General features: G+C 36.1%; 1 protein-coding gene across 2 annotated transcripts in view; it reads right to left on the bottom strand.

Moving 5' to 3' along the window:
* colec12 (collectin sub-family member 12) overlaps window positions 1-12,754 on the bottom strand; it is a 52,597-nt gene that overhangs the window by 19,090 nt on the left and 20,753 nt on the right. The gene's annotated exons all lie outside the window — the stretch shown is intronic.

Here is a 12,754-nt window from a genome sequence, read left to right as displayed (position 1 = left end):
CATGTTCAAATATCTTACAAGCATACAGTATATAGAAAATACATGACGACATCATCCATAAACATTCTGACACACATCCAAACACCCACACATTTAATGTTTGTAACTCCTTCAAATGAAGAACCCTAGGGAAAAGCAAACTGAGGCCCTGGAATGGTCAGCATACCTTGCCCTTTACTACAGGGCTTTAGGGAGGCTCTGGAAAGTGACTAGTGTGTCATTTTCAGCAGTGTGACTGGTTTTAGTCCAGGAAATTCCCAATGAGAAAATAACAAGTCAAACACAGGCTGAATGAAGTCAAAGTATACCAAACGACAGCCCCAAAATGCATGTACTTTAGCTGCAGTCTAAATGCTACGGATCTGGTGATGGATCATATTAAAAGTTGGAGAATGAAAGTGCTGCTTTAAGTGTGTGCGTGTGTGAGATGGGGTTGTTAAACTGTGGCAGGAGATTGAGAGAGAGAAACGCTGAGGCCCGCATCCACGCCTGTGCAACAGCTGTGTTTCATTTGGACTCAGGAAGTCGCTCAAAGAAAATTCCTGAACTTCTAGTTTTTTTTCTCTGTACCTGCTATAAGACCCACTCACACTTGCCCAATGCAGCAGAACACTTGTGATGGAAATTTCCATTAAAACAAAAAGACAGTTTTTCCAAACTACAAGCAGAAAGTAGTCCATCTTTGACTTGATTTTTATTTGGAAAAAAATGTATAAGGGTGACTTTCTAAAACTTGTTTTGTCCCTCTGAATGATGCACAATTGGCAAAAATCCTAGTTTTAGGGTTTACTATTGTTTCACAAATTATTTCTTTGTATTTTTAAAATGTATTTAAATGCTAAATATGCCATGATTGAACACGGCATAAACAAAAACAGTGCTTGCATTTTGTGCGCAACTAAGGGGCTGATCACACCGAACTCACTTTTTGCATCGAAAGATGCTTTTTAAAATGATTTACTAATGGCCACGAGTGTTTTGCCTGCTGCTTATGCGCCCTACACACCTTGCATTTTAACCACCTGCTGCTTCTCGCGTTTTTGCCATTGCGTGTTGTGCGCTCGCAATTGAAAAAGTGCGTTATTCTCTTTTAAATGAAAGCAGAGGCGCGGTTTCCGTTGAGGTGACTGCAGTGTTTGTGTTGTCAAGACAACTACAGAGACTTTAGAAGATGGAAGAGAGACTTGTGGTTGCTGTTTTGAGTTATGTGGTGCTGTATAATATTATTAAATATTAAAATAATGCCAAAATCAACAGCAAACCTCGCACACAATCATACTTCATTCAGTCGTTGCCTTGCGACATAAAAAAAGCGTACCGTGCTTCTTGATTCTTGTCAACAAAAAAAAAAAGGCAGTGTGGTGCGCCTCACAACGCAAAAGCACGTTCAGTGTGATCGGCCCTATAGTCAGATTTTTTTACCCAATAAAAGATTTGCCATGAACTGCGATGAAAACTAATGCTGCGTCCCAATTCGCATACCATCTGTCCTAAATAGTATTCAAAATTAGAATTAGAATCACACAGAACTCGCTTTTACATCTCAACGTAGTTCCTTAATGCAGCGGTTCCCAACAGGGGGGTCCGGCCCACAAGGGGGCCTCAGCAAGCTCTGGGCAGCATCATATCTTAAAAATTTCTTAGCAGTGGACAGTTAGGAGAATGATTATGTTGCCTTAGTTCATTCTATCCCTTAATTTAGTGGTCCTCAACCACCGGTCTGTGGATCAATTTTTACTGGGCTGCACAAAAAAATCATTAATTAAATCTGTTTTATTTATTATCCGAGTCTGAACAATCTTTTATTTTGAAAAATGACCGTATTCTCTTACTTACATCTCGGTCACTTAAGTGCCCAAATTTAACCCGTAAGCAGCAAAATGAGTAAGAAACAGATGTCTTTGGAAAGTTTCTTTGCTAAAGGGAAAAGGCCCAGTGAAGGACCCGTGAAGTATGGATTCACAACCCATTTGTTAACAAATCAGGTGAATCCATCATGGTTCTGCAAGAAGATCAACTGATGAAGATGGCAAATGATGGTGGCTGTTTAGGGGCTGTTCGCAAATCCCATATATCTAGAGTCTGCACAAGTTTGTTGTTTTTAATGGAGGTGCACGGCTTGCGCGCACAAGCGGCATGACGCACTCGCACCACTGAACCCTGGGCTTCTAGCGCACCGCAATTCACATGACAAGAATTGAGCGATCAGCTGCAGCTTGTATTAAATATTCACATTTCGGTAAGACTAATTTTCTCAGACAAACACAGAACACACAAACACTGCAGTGCTTTTTACTTTTCTCCATAAGTAAAACTTGTATCAGAGTGACAGCAATGTTTTGTCAGCTTGATTAATTAATAACATGCATGTATTAAATTGTAATAGCCTATATTTCCCTTATACACCAGTGTGAATACTGAAATTTGTGTATTTGACTTTGAAGTAGGGCAAATTTGAAGGCCAAAGGCTTACACTTTTCAGTTACAAATAGCCTACTGATGTTTTGCTTTTATATTTTACATCAGGCTATTATTTGTGCATAAACATATCTAGATATAGTAATAAACATACTGTTTGTTTGAGTTTTCTATTTACTATGCTAAGGTTTACTTCTTTCGGTAAGAACTCTAAGAGTAAAAGCATCCATACCATCTAACCACTAATATTGCCAACAATACAAATGATTAGGACTACAAAGTCGGACAAAAGGTGTAAATAAACTACTAACATGAAGGACACACAAAACCAACCATCAAGTAAAATGTCTTCTGTAATGTTGTTTGAATGATAATACTTAATTTCTAGCCAGCTGGAAAACATTTAAATTGCGTTTCCTGTGTTATATTTCGTTTGCAACAACTACGTGAACTCATATCAAGATATGTTTGGCCATTGAATTCTGAATGCATCATTATCCAAAGAAGACCTGAGGAGATTTCTCTGCATGCAAGAAAGTAAATGGTGGATTATCCTGCTGCTGCTTCTCCAATAAGGTAGGAAATTAAATATGAAAGAAATGTGGATGATGTGTCAATGATTGACAGGGGATGTACTGTAACTAGCAACATAAAGATCTGCTGATGAGGAAGTAGTGTGTCCCAAAGCCTGCATACTCTCTTACACACTCTAAAGTATATACTTTTCCTTCACAAAAATAGTACATACTTTTAGAGCGTTGTATAAGTATGCGAATTGGGAGACAGCGCAATTTCCGGAATAAATACTGAAAGCAACGCCGATCCTTCTCCTTTCTCTGCTCCCAATGCTTTCTGTCTGATCTCCACTAGTTTATCCTAATAAAAGGTGGAAAAAAACCTAAAAATAATAATAAAAAAATTTAATTACATGATTTTGTCTCAACAAATTATCTGATTTGCTGACTGGACAAACCAGTTAACTAATCTAGTCTCACAGACCCCAAATCAGATTTTGTTGTAACAACACTTATGCGAAAGTCCATCATCAAATAGATTTTGAATAATAACCTCTTATGCCTAGTTCAGACTGCGTGATTTTAGCCCCGATTTTGGCTCGCCGACAGGTTTTGAGAAATCGCCGACAAATGCTTGAAATCACAGGCAAATCGCTGCTCGTGCACGTGAGTGACAATCACACAGTATGAACAATCAAAGACGCGATCTGAGAGAATCGCAGATGAGTCGCCGATGCCTGTGAGATATTTGGCGTGCTAAATATCTGGAGCTGTCGGCGATTCAAATCATGCCGTGTGAATTGAGTTTTGACTGAAAATAACATCAGCGATCGCCTACAGCCAATGAGAGAGCAGCTTTCACTTGTGTGTGCGTGTGTGTATACCTGCTGCAGGCCAGCGGGAGGCTGGGGGAGAAGTTAAAAGCGCTCTTTTTCGGTTTATTTGGACCCACAAAATGGAGGAAAAACTAGTGGAGGTTTGACAGGACTCAGGAGCAACCGTGTCTGTTTGACGTTTCATACAGAAAGAAATTAGTTTATTATCAACGTTGAGGAGAAATGGCTTATTCCCTTTAAACCCAGGTGAGCAAACATGTACATGTTCTACCCCATTAAAGGCTTCTTTCTCATTATGTAGTTAATAACAAAAGATATACTACAGGTTTTTGGCTGTGAGACGTAGTTTGGACGAAGTTGTCGGCGATTCTCCCTATAGTAAAGTCATGCAATGTGAATGTCCATGTCGCCGAACCATCTTGCAGTGTAAACAAAGCAGCGACGGAACGCCAGCCCAGATAGTCATGCAGTGTGAAAACATCTGTGACACGACTAGTTTGAAAATCATGCTGTCTGAACTCGGCATAAGTACTCTCTCATCTACTGATCATTTTCCCAAACATCAGGCATCAGCCTCCAATCTCCAGATACAACGACAGAGTTTATTTAAATTCACGTATTTGAATGGAAACATCAACTCAATAAGGCAAATGCTTATCAAAGTGCTTTTAATTGAATAATTACTTAAAGAACACCTCACAAGAGTCAAGCAAATTGTATAAATGTGTTTGAAGATTCACAAAGGGTGACTGATTAATTATTATCCTTAATTACATCTTGTTTGAATGTTCCTGTGAGCCACAGTTAAATCTAATGAAGAGTTACGGATAAATTAAGCTAATCTGAGCAGTAAAGTCCAATCAGAGTCCAGGCATTCGAGAAAAATCATCCAAGCGTATAATAAATGATTTATTTTTGTAATTTGATTCAAGCATTACCTCAGTTGATTTCATGCTGGCTATTGTGTTGTGCCTGAACAAATCTGGAATACCAGAAGTGTGAAATGATTCAACAGAATGGATTGGCAGCTTTAAAAGCAAACAGTTTAACAAACATGTTTAAACAGCAACAACAGACCCTGCGAGTCTCCTCAGATGAAGAGGAAACAAACTCTTCCTGTGTCACTCCACATCATTGCGACATACGAAAACAATGAGTTTCATCATGTTCAAAATATGTTCTATATCTATTTCTGTGCGAGCGCTGCCAACATCTGGAATCATAAAATCATTCTTTTCTGTTGTGTAGCATCAGAAATAGCACGTTTAGGTGCACATCTCTGGTTTCAATTATCAAGCCCCCAGCGTCCCTCATTAAAAGCCCCCTCTCTGGAATGTTAACAAGTAAGTGCACTAACAAAAAGGGGTATAACGACAGAGACAAATTACTACACCATTATGTTTGTAAACCTCTGAACTGTACGGCTCCACACCACTAGCATGCAACAGTAACTTTTTTTTCTTCTTTTTTTGACAGCAAACAGGTTTATAACACTTTAAATAGGCACAACCACTACAGCCATCTGGAGTTTATTAAAGAAGGGGAGGGGGGGAATCAAAGGATGCAAGTGAACATTTGATACATCGTCCCTCTATGCCAAGGACTGAAGAACAAACATCTAAAATGTCAGCTCAGTTTACACTGTAGATGCAAGAAATGCTTTTCCTCAAAGAACCCCTTATATTACTGCCTCCAACCTCATTTATAATACATGAAACCATGCTATAGGGATTAGGAAGTGCCTTCTATTTTATTTAGATGTTAATCGGTTATTTCACCCCAAATGAAGAGTCCATCATCATTTACTCACATTCATTAAAGAGCCACTATTACGGGTTTTTGTAAATGACCTTCTATGCAGTGTTTAACATAGCACTAAGTGAATGAAAACATCCAGCTGAGGTTTAAATCTGAAAGTGCAGCATGTTTAAAACTATTAATTCTTTTACAAAACAGTTGACTCAGAGTCGAATAAATGAATCGTGTTGGGTTCAGATTATTTGCTGGAATGCCTCAACGTCAATATGGTACATCACCAAATATAAAGTGCCAGATCCCGTAAAACGTGAACGCGCCTTTCCCTTCAGACACTAACAGAGCATGGGGGAGTACAGGTCTGATCATGACACGAAGATGACAACCACTGACTTTTTTTTTTCTTGCAATTTTAGAAAACAGAACATACAAGGACAATAACCTAAAATTAAATTGACATAAAAATAATTACAATATGGAAAAATAATTACAATAATTCAAAGAGAAGTTTTAAGGCTTTAAGATAATTAACAGTTAATTTTGCTTTGGTATTTTTTGTCTTATTTTTTGTCTATATCTTAAAGTGAGTAAAATAAATTAATGATATACCAAATTTTGAAGTCGACTGTATTCTCATCAAAAAATAAACATCTTTTTCTTTGAATTCCAATGCAATATTCGCACTCTGCTTCACAAAAAAGAAAAGATCACACCAAAATAATTGTGAATAAATACAATTATAAAATAAATGAGCAATATTTTCTTCTTTATTATTACAGATGACACATTTTAAATCAACATCTTTACAAAACTTTTCAATTACCTGTTTTACAGGATACACACGTTGAACAATTTAAAATGATACCTTTCTAATTTTATTTGTTAAACAAAACCGTATGGAGATCTTAAAGTCTCATTCCAGTTGACATCTTGAAATTGTGATCTCCAAAAACCAATGTCTGAAGCAACACTAAAAAGGAACAAATCATTCTAAGATATTTATATATATTTATAACTTCCAATTTAAGATTAAAATCTAAATTTGTATTTTAAACTATGTAATTTTCTAAAATTTTTCTTATGCTCTGAGGCAATACCATTATTTACTATCATATACTCTTTGACTGGTATATAAGGGGATTTCTTTTCTAGAAACTCTAAATAGGTAAGCACATGACCATTACTACTTAAAAGTTGTGAGGGTTACAGTTCATTTTCACAACAATACCACAGTCTAGCCAACCGTGTGCTGTGTTTATTCCTGTAATTTTTCAGATGATTGATACAATAACCTACGCTGCAATGCGGGATTCACCAGCCATTTGCTATTAAAGGAAGCAGAGACTAATATGTATGAGACTTTGTCAGTAACTGATGCTGTTCACAAGGACCAGTTTCTTGTATCTCTGTATCTCTCAGGCTAAATCTGTATGAGGCTATTCACATTTTGCATCCAAAGCCACATTGAAAACCTTATGCATTTTTAGGGCAACTTAAATGTTTTATGTTCAATCAACTGAATTTGTAAAAGCAATTAAGTTAACTTAATCCATTTGTGTTGGGACAAGTGGTAGAACTTAAAGGCTCTGCTGTCAATGAATATGTTTACATGGACATCAGTAATCAAATCATTTGCTCTAATTAAGACAATAATAAGATTAGGGATGTTTACATGAGTTGCTTTTTGAATGTTTCTTTCATGATCCCGTTTTACATGTTATAGCACATAATTCCATTAATGTCATTGCGTCACCGCTCTATCCGCATTTCCTCTGGAGTTTCATGTAATTTCGGGTGTTTCATTTTTAGTTGGTTGACTTTAACTGCAGTTTGGCACTTTTACTTTCATTTATGAACAATTTATGCACACCCTCCATGACAAACGAGATATTGGATGCAACTATGAACTACTGGAAGAGTGTTGTTTTAATGGAAGTTCATGACGCATGCTGAATGAAAGAAAAAAACCTCCACATTTCACGATGCAGGTGTCTGTGGTCTGCACTGACTGGGTAGATGCAAAGAGTGTTAAACAGCCGTGCGCTTGTGTTTTTGTGTGTGTGTGTGTGGACTATCCTGTCGCAAAACGCTGCGAAAAGTTCTACATGACGGTAATAATTCGATTAAGGTGTTTACATGTCTGTAATGCACTTCAATAATGCGACTAAAATCGGCATACTCCACACGTCTTAATTCGATTTCCCTTTAGTTTGATTATGACCTTAATCTGATTAAATTAATTTCATATGGTTAACTCTTAATTAGAGTATTGTCTTAATCGCATCAAAATCAAATTGTTGGTGTCTATGTAAACGTAGTCACTGTTTCAAATAATAGTCTGAAGCCTCAAAATGAAGTGACAGAAAAATATATTTATTTATGTTCTGAGCAAAACAAAAGCCTTATGACACAATTACATTTTTTGGGAACTACTGTAACCATTTTCCAAATGAACTGATTAAATGCACAATGCATCCAAATCAAAGATGTTTATACTGACAAAAACAGCACAGGCAATTAAACTGGAGCATTTCAATTGAGCGAGTAGATTCACTACATCAAATCTTCCTGAAAAACTAAATCTGGAAAACACACTGAGGAAAGTCATGCCTTGAGATGACTAACAATCGGGATTATGATTCCTCTGTTTATCATTAAGTGCTCATGCTTGGGCTACAGCATGAAGCCTTTGTTTACATGTTGACTTGTTTCTGCTGAAACGTAATCAGACACATGCAGTTCTGATGTAAACAAATCAACAGCAAGCAATTTGAAGAACTTCTTTGTAATGTTTCTGGACCCAATAGAAGACAACAGCAGCAAAATAATGGCAGAAATAGGAATAAGTTCTCTCTGGAGTTCAGAGCTAGGCAATAAAGTCTTTCCTAAGACATTGGCAGAGTCAGTGGGACACGTGTGGGCTGTTTTCGGCTCCAATTATTTCCTTATGTGATCAAGGCCATGTGCAGTTTTAGAAATCCAATGAGACTCTGAAAGAATGAGATGACAGAGCTAGCGATTCTGTGAAAAGCAGCCTAAAGAACTGCTTAAACATACAACGATCTTTCAACACAAGTGAAACATATTTTGTTCTTGCTGCTGCTGCTTAGACTCAAAATATTGAGAAAAGTGCAGAAACACAGTATAGGTATGTGTGTGCATGCTTATGTTCAGCCCTGAAAGTCATCTGTATTATATTACTACAGAAATACACTGTCTAATAAAGCAGAGGAAATCATAAAAAGGATGTATGGAAAATGTGTGGAGACAAAAACAGAGATAATTCACAGCCAGCCAGACAGGCAGATCCTACTCACAATCTGAGACAGGAAATCAAAATGCAAAGCCAAGAGCCTCTGGCTAATGAGCTGAAAGAGACATTCTGCTCTCTATATTGGTCTACTGAACGAAATAAATGCAAATACCTTTAAATCCATGCTACTTTTACAACTGCTTTACCAAAATGATGCCTGCAACCATAGCAGAATCTCCCTTTTTATGAAGGTACACATGATAAAGTCTTCATTTTTGTTGTATTGTGTAAAACCTGTCCTGATGATTGATTCAGAACATTTGGGTACACATTATTTTAATGGTTTCCTTTAGACTTTTATTTTATTCAATAAGTAACTTTGCAACTAGTTACCAGAGTTAGTAAAACTCTAACCATAAAACTACTCGGAGGACCATCAAATTAAAGCATCAGCAGCAGATTTTAGTGTCTTTTCTTCCAGGTAGTCACAGCAGGAACTACATGTCGCCTCCAGGCCGATTCACTATGAACTATACTTTGCTCTGGGTGTCAGAAACGTCAAGCTCGCATTCAACAAAACAGCAGCTGGATGATTGAGGATGCTCTGACTGAAGCTGTGCTATTCCTGTGTGTATTGTGTGATTTGTGACAATCGGGTTGGAAAATAGACATATAAATTATACTATTTAAACAGCTAAAAGGAGTACAATGATGTCCTACAGTATAACTTTTTGAGAAAATAACACAACACCCAAAGGCAAAAGGTACAGAAAAGCTGCTTTCGGAAAGTGTGTGTCATAAAAATAGTGTCTGTCGGCCATGCATTTGCTCAATCAGCGTATTCTTACATTATATTCCCTATTTTGCTAGACACAGTGTGAAAATTACATGTTGAACACGTCAAGTTTTATTTTGGGAATAATAATTTTAAAGGAGCTGTTGAGATGGCTTTGAACCAGATTTAGGTAAAAACCCATACAATACAAACATAAAAATATAACAAAAATAAATAAATCTGATAAATGAGTTGTCTTTAATAACAATGAAATGACACAAGGAGAAAGTACTGAACTACTGAAACTTATTTAATACTTTATATAAAAGGCTTTTTTGGTGATGGCAGTTTAAAGACACCTCTCATCTCATAGTTTTTCACATATTTCAACAGTGTAAGATTCTTGATGGTTCTGTGGGTCTCGTCGATCAAATCTAATCTTTATTTTATATTGGATTCAAGTCAGGTGATTGGCTGGGCCATTCTACAGCTTGATTTTCTTTCTCTGAAAGCATTTGAGAGTTTCTTTGGCTGTGTTTTGGATCATTGTCTTGGTAAAATGTCCACCCTGATTTCATCTTCATCATCCTGCTAATGTAGATGTTGGACTGAAGCATCTAATATTCATTTACAATGATGAAGGGCAGAGGATTGCTGAAGAACCACTGAGATATTTCAGCTGCTGTCTAGGCTTTTACTGCCTTTCTACGCCTCCCATTCTTCATGTGTTCAATTCCTTTTCCCTTGCGTCATTTCATTTTATAACACATAACATCATTTGTGAACTAATTCGATTTGTTTTCTTTGCATATATGGATTGTTTTGGTTGTTATCAACATCCGGGGAAATTTTTCAAGTCAACAGCACCTTTATAAATATGTTTTCTGAGAAAAATGATGACGTGTTCAATACTTATTTTCTCCGCTGTAAGTCCCAGTTCCTACAGTGCAAATATGCCAAAAAGCCTGCCTGCAACCTATGTACCAAAAGTGACTTGGACTATGTGTACCAGCTGTAATAATGCAAATTGATAGCACATTTGTATTTTTGTGTGTGAACTATCTATTTAAAAGCAGAGCAAGAAGACATCTTTGGCTTTTATACAGGCAGAATGTTGCAACATTTGCTGACTATGACTTGAGGGAAGTCACACAATCACCTTGTTCTCATTCCAACATTCAATGTGTTATTTGTTTTTAATCTCACAGTATAAATGCAAAGCAGCTCCTTTACTCAGATTGCCTACAATTCAATTCTCCTACTACTGAAGTCAGATTCAACCTTTGTGGTGGTTTCAATGACCAAGTTTAAAGCACAAAAAGATGCACCAACAATACAGTTTTTTCATCTTTTGACTTTCGTCTGTGATCAGTAATGAGATTGTATTTGCATATGTTTAGACGGTTTTGTCATTTTCTGGCATATCTACAGTAGTTGCTGTATTATTGATGAAAGCATAAACAATGCCAAAAGAGTTTCAAATAAACCGGCCATTTGGAGAGTAGTGAACATGGTGAATAATTACATGCTTATGTATGCTATATTGCATCAGGATTTCCTTGAAGCATAAACACATGCCTCATTATGCCGTAGCATTAGAACGATTAGGCCATAAGGGCACATGCTATTATAATCATGCATGATCCAGATGAACTACTACTACTACTAAAAAAGGATATAATTAGTGGGAAAAAAGCCCACTTGCAGGTTAGTGACGTTATAAACAGTGTTGGTAATGATAACTTCAACTAAAACTAAATACAATTATTAATATTTTCAAATTCAAATAAAGCTAAAATAAAATATACATATTATATTAAACATAAACACTAAGAAATTATTAATGTTGCCAGTACTAGAATTACTAAAACTAAAAGGCTATAAAAATGGAGTAGAAAAATAAAACTAACATTATGTAAATAATAACGAAACAACAAATCTAATATGACACATATGCTAAATTATTTATGCAGTTAAAAACGAGTTTCATTTACATTTTATCTGCCTAGCCTATTAAATTTAGAGTTAAAATATATATATTTTTGAAAGCACAATGCATTAAGCCTTTATACATACAGCGATATACATATTGTACGCAAATTTGCAACAAAAAGCATCAATTGAAATGCTGTTTAACATAATAGCCTCAAGGCTCCAACATTTACTTTAAAGAGAGTCTAGAGGGACTCATACTAATGACCTCAGTGATAGAAATCATGTTACGAAATCAAGGTTTGCTTTCAATCTTTTATGGCTCTGGTTTTATAAGGAAGTGAGAGGAAAAAGCACCGCTGGGGCTCATGAACAAAAAAAAAACACCTCCCACAAACCCACTGTTGCCTGAACCCATTTTCAATACGCCTCATTGCTCTTGACAGTAATGTGATGTCATCTTGAAGTTTCCAAGGGGATTCAAAACAGCACCATCATTCACAACACTGTAATGTACTGGAAACTGGCCCTGAACTTTCATGACGGAGAAAGAGAGCTGAAAAGACCCCATGAGCTGGTGCAGATTATTTTGGGGGTTGGATAAATGTAGTCATATGCACTACAGGTCAAAACACTGAAATCTGTACGAATTTAATGCTTTTAAAAAAAAGTCTGTTTTGTTTAACAAGGCTCAATTAATATCATAAACAAAATTCTAAAAAGAATGTAAAATATTATTACAGTTTTTTAAATACAGTTTTAAAAATAATTAATTCATGTGATTTAAAGCTGAATTCTCAGCATGATTACTTTAAGTTTAATCGCCACATAATGCTGAAATCATTTTAATATCTGCTGCTCAAGAAACATTTACTTATCTGTGTTTTATTTGAATTGTTTTGCTGAAAACTGCTTTACATTTTTCAGGAAACTGTGATACACAACCTGATACAGCACCTGTAAATAGATTAAATGTATATATACTTTTAGTCATAGGAGTTATTAAATTCTCCAAGAGTGATTGTAAAGATATTAAACATATTTAAAATTAATCCTCTTATTATTATTATTATTGGTCCCACTTTATATTAAGTGTCCTTAACTATTATGTACTTACATCAAAAAATAAATACAATGTACTTAATGTGTTTATAATGTATTTGAGAACACTTGTGGTGCTTTTGAGTTGGGATAGAGGTTGGGTTATGGACAGGTTTGGTAGCATGGGTAGGTTTAAGGGTGGGTTAAGGTGGAAGGGATGGTCAACAGT

This window comes from Danio rerio, chromosome 2 (assembly GCF_049306965.1).
Source record: "Danio rerio strain Tuebingen ecotype United States chromosome 2, GRCz12tu, whole genome shotgun sequence".
Classification (NCBI taxonomy): Eukaryota; Metazoa; Chordata; class Actinopteri; order Cypriniformes; family Danionidae; genus Danio; species Danio rerio.
The sequence above is the reverse complement of the archived record's forward strand: the minus strand, read 5'-3'. Positions and strand labels throughout refer to the sequence as shown.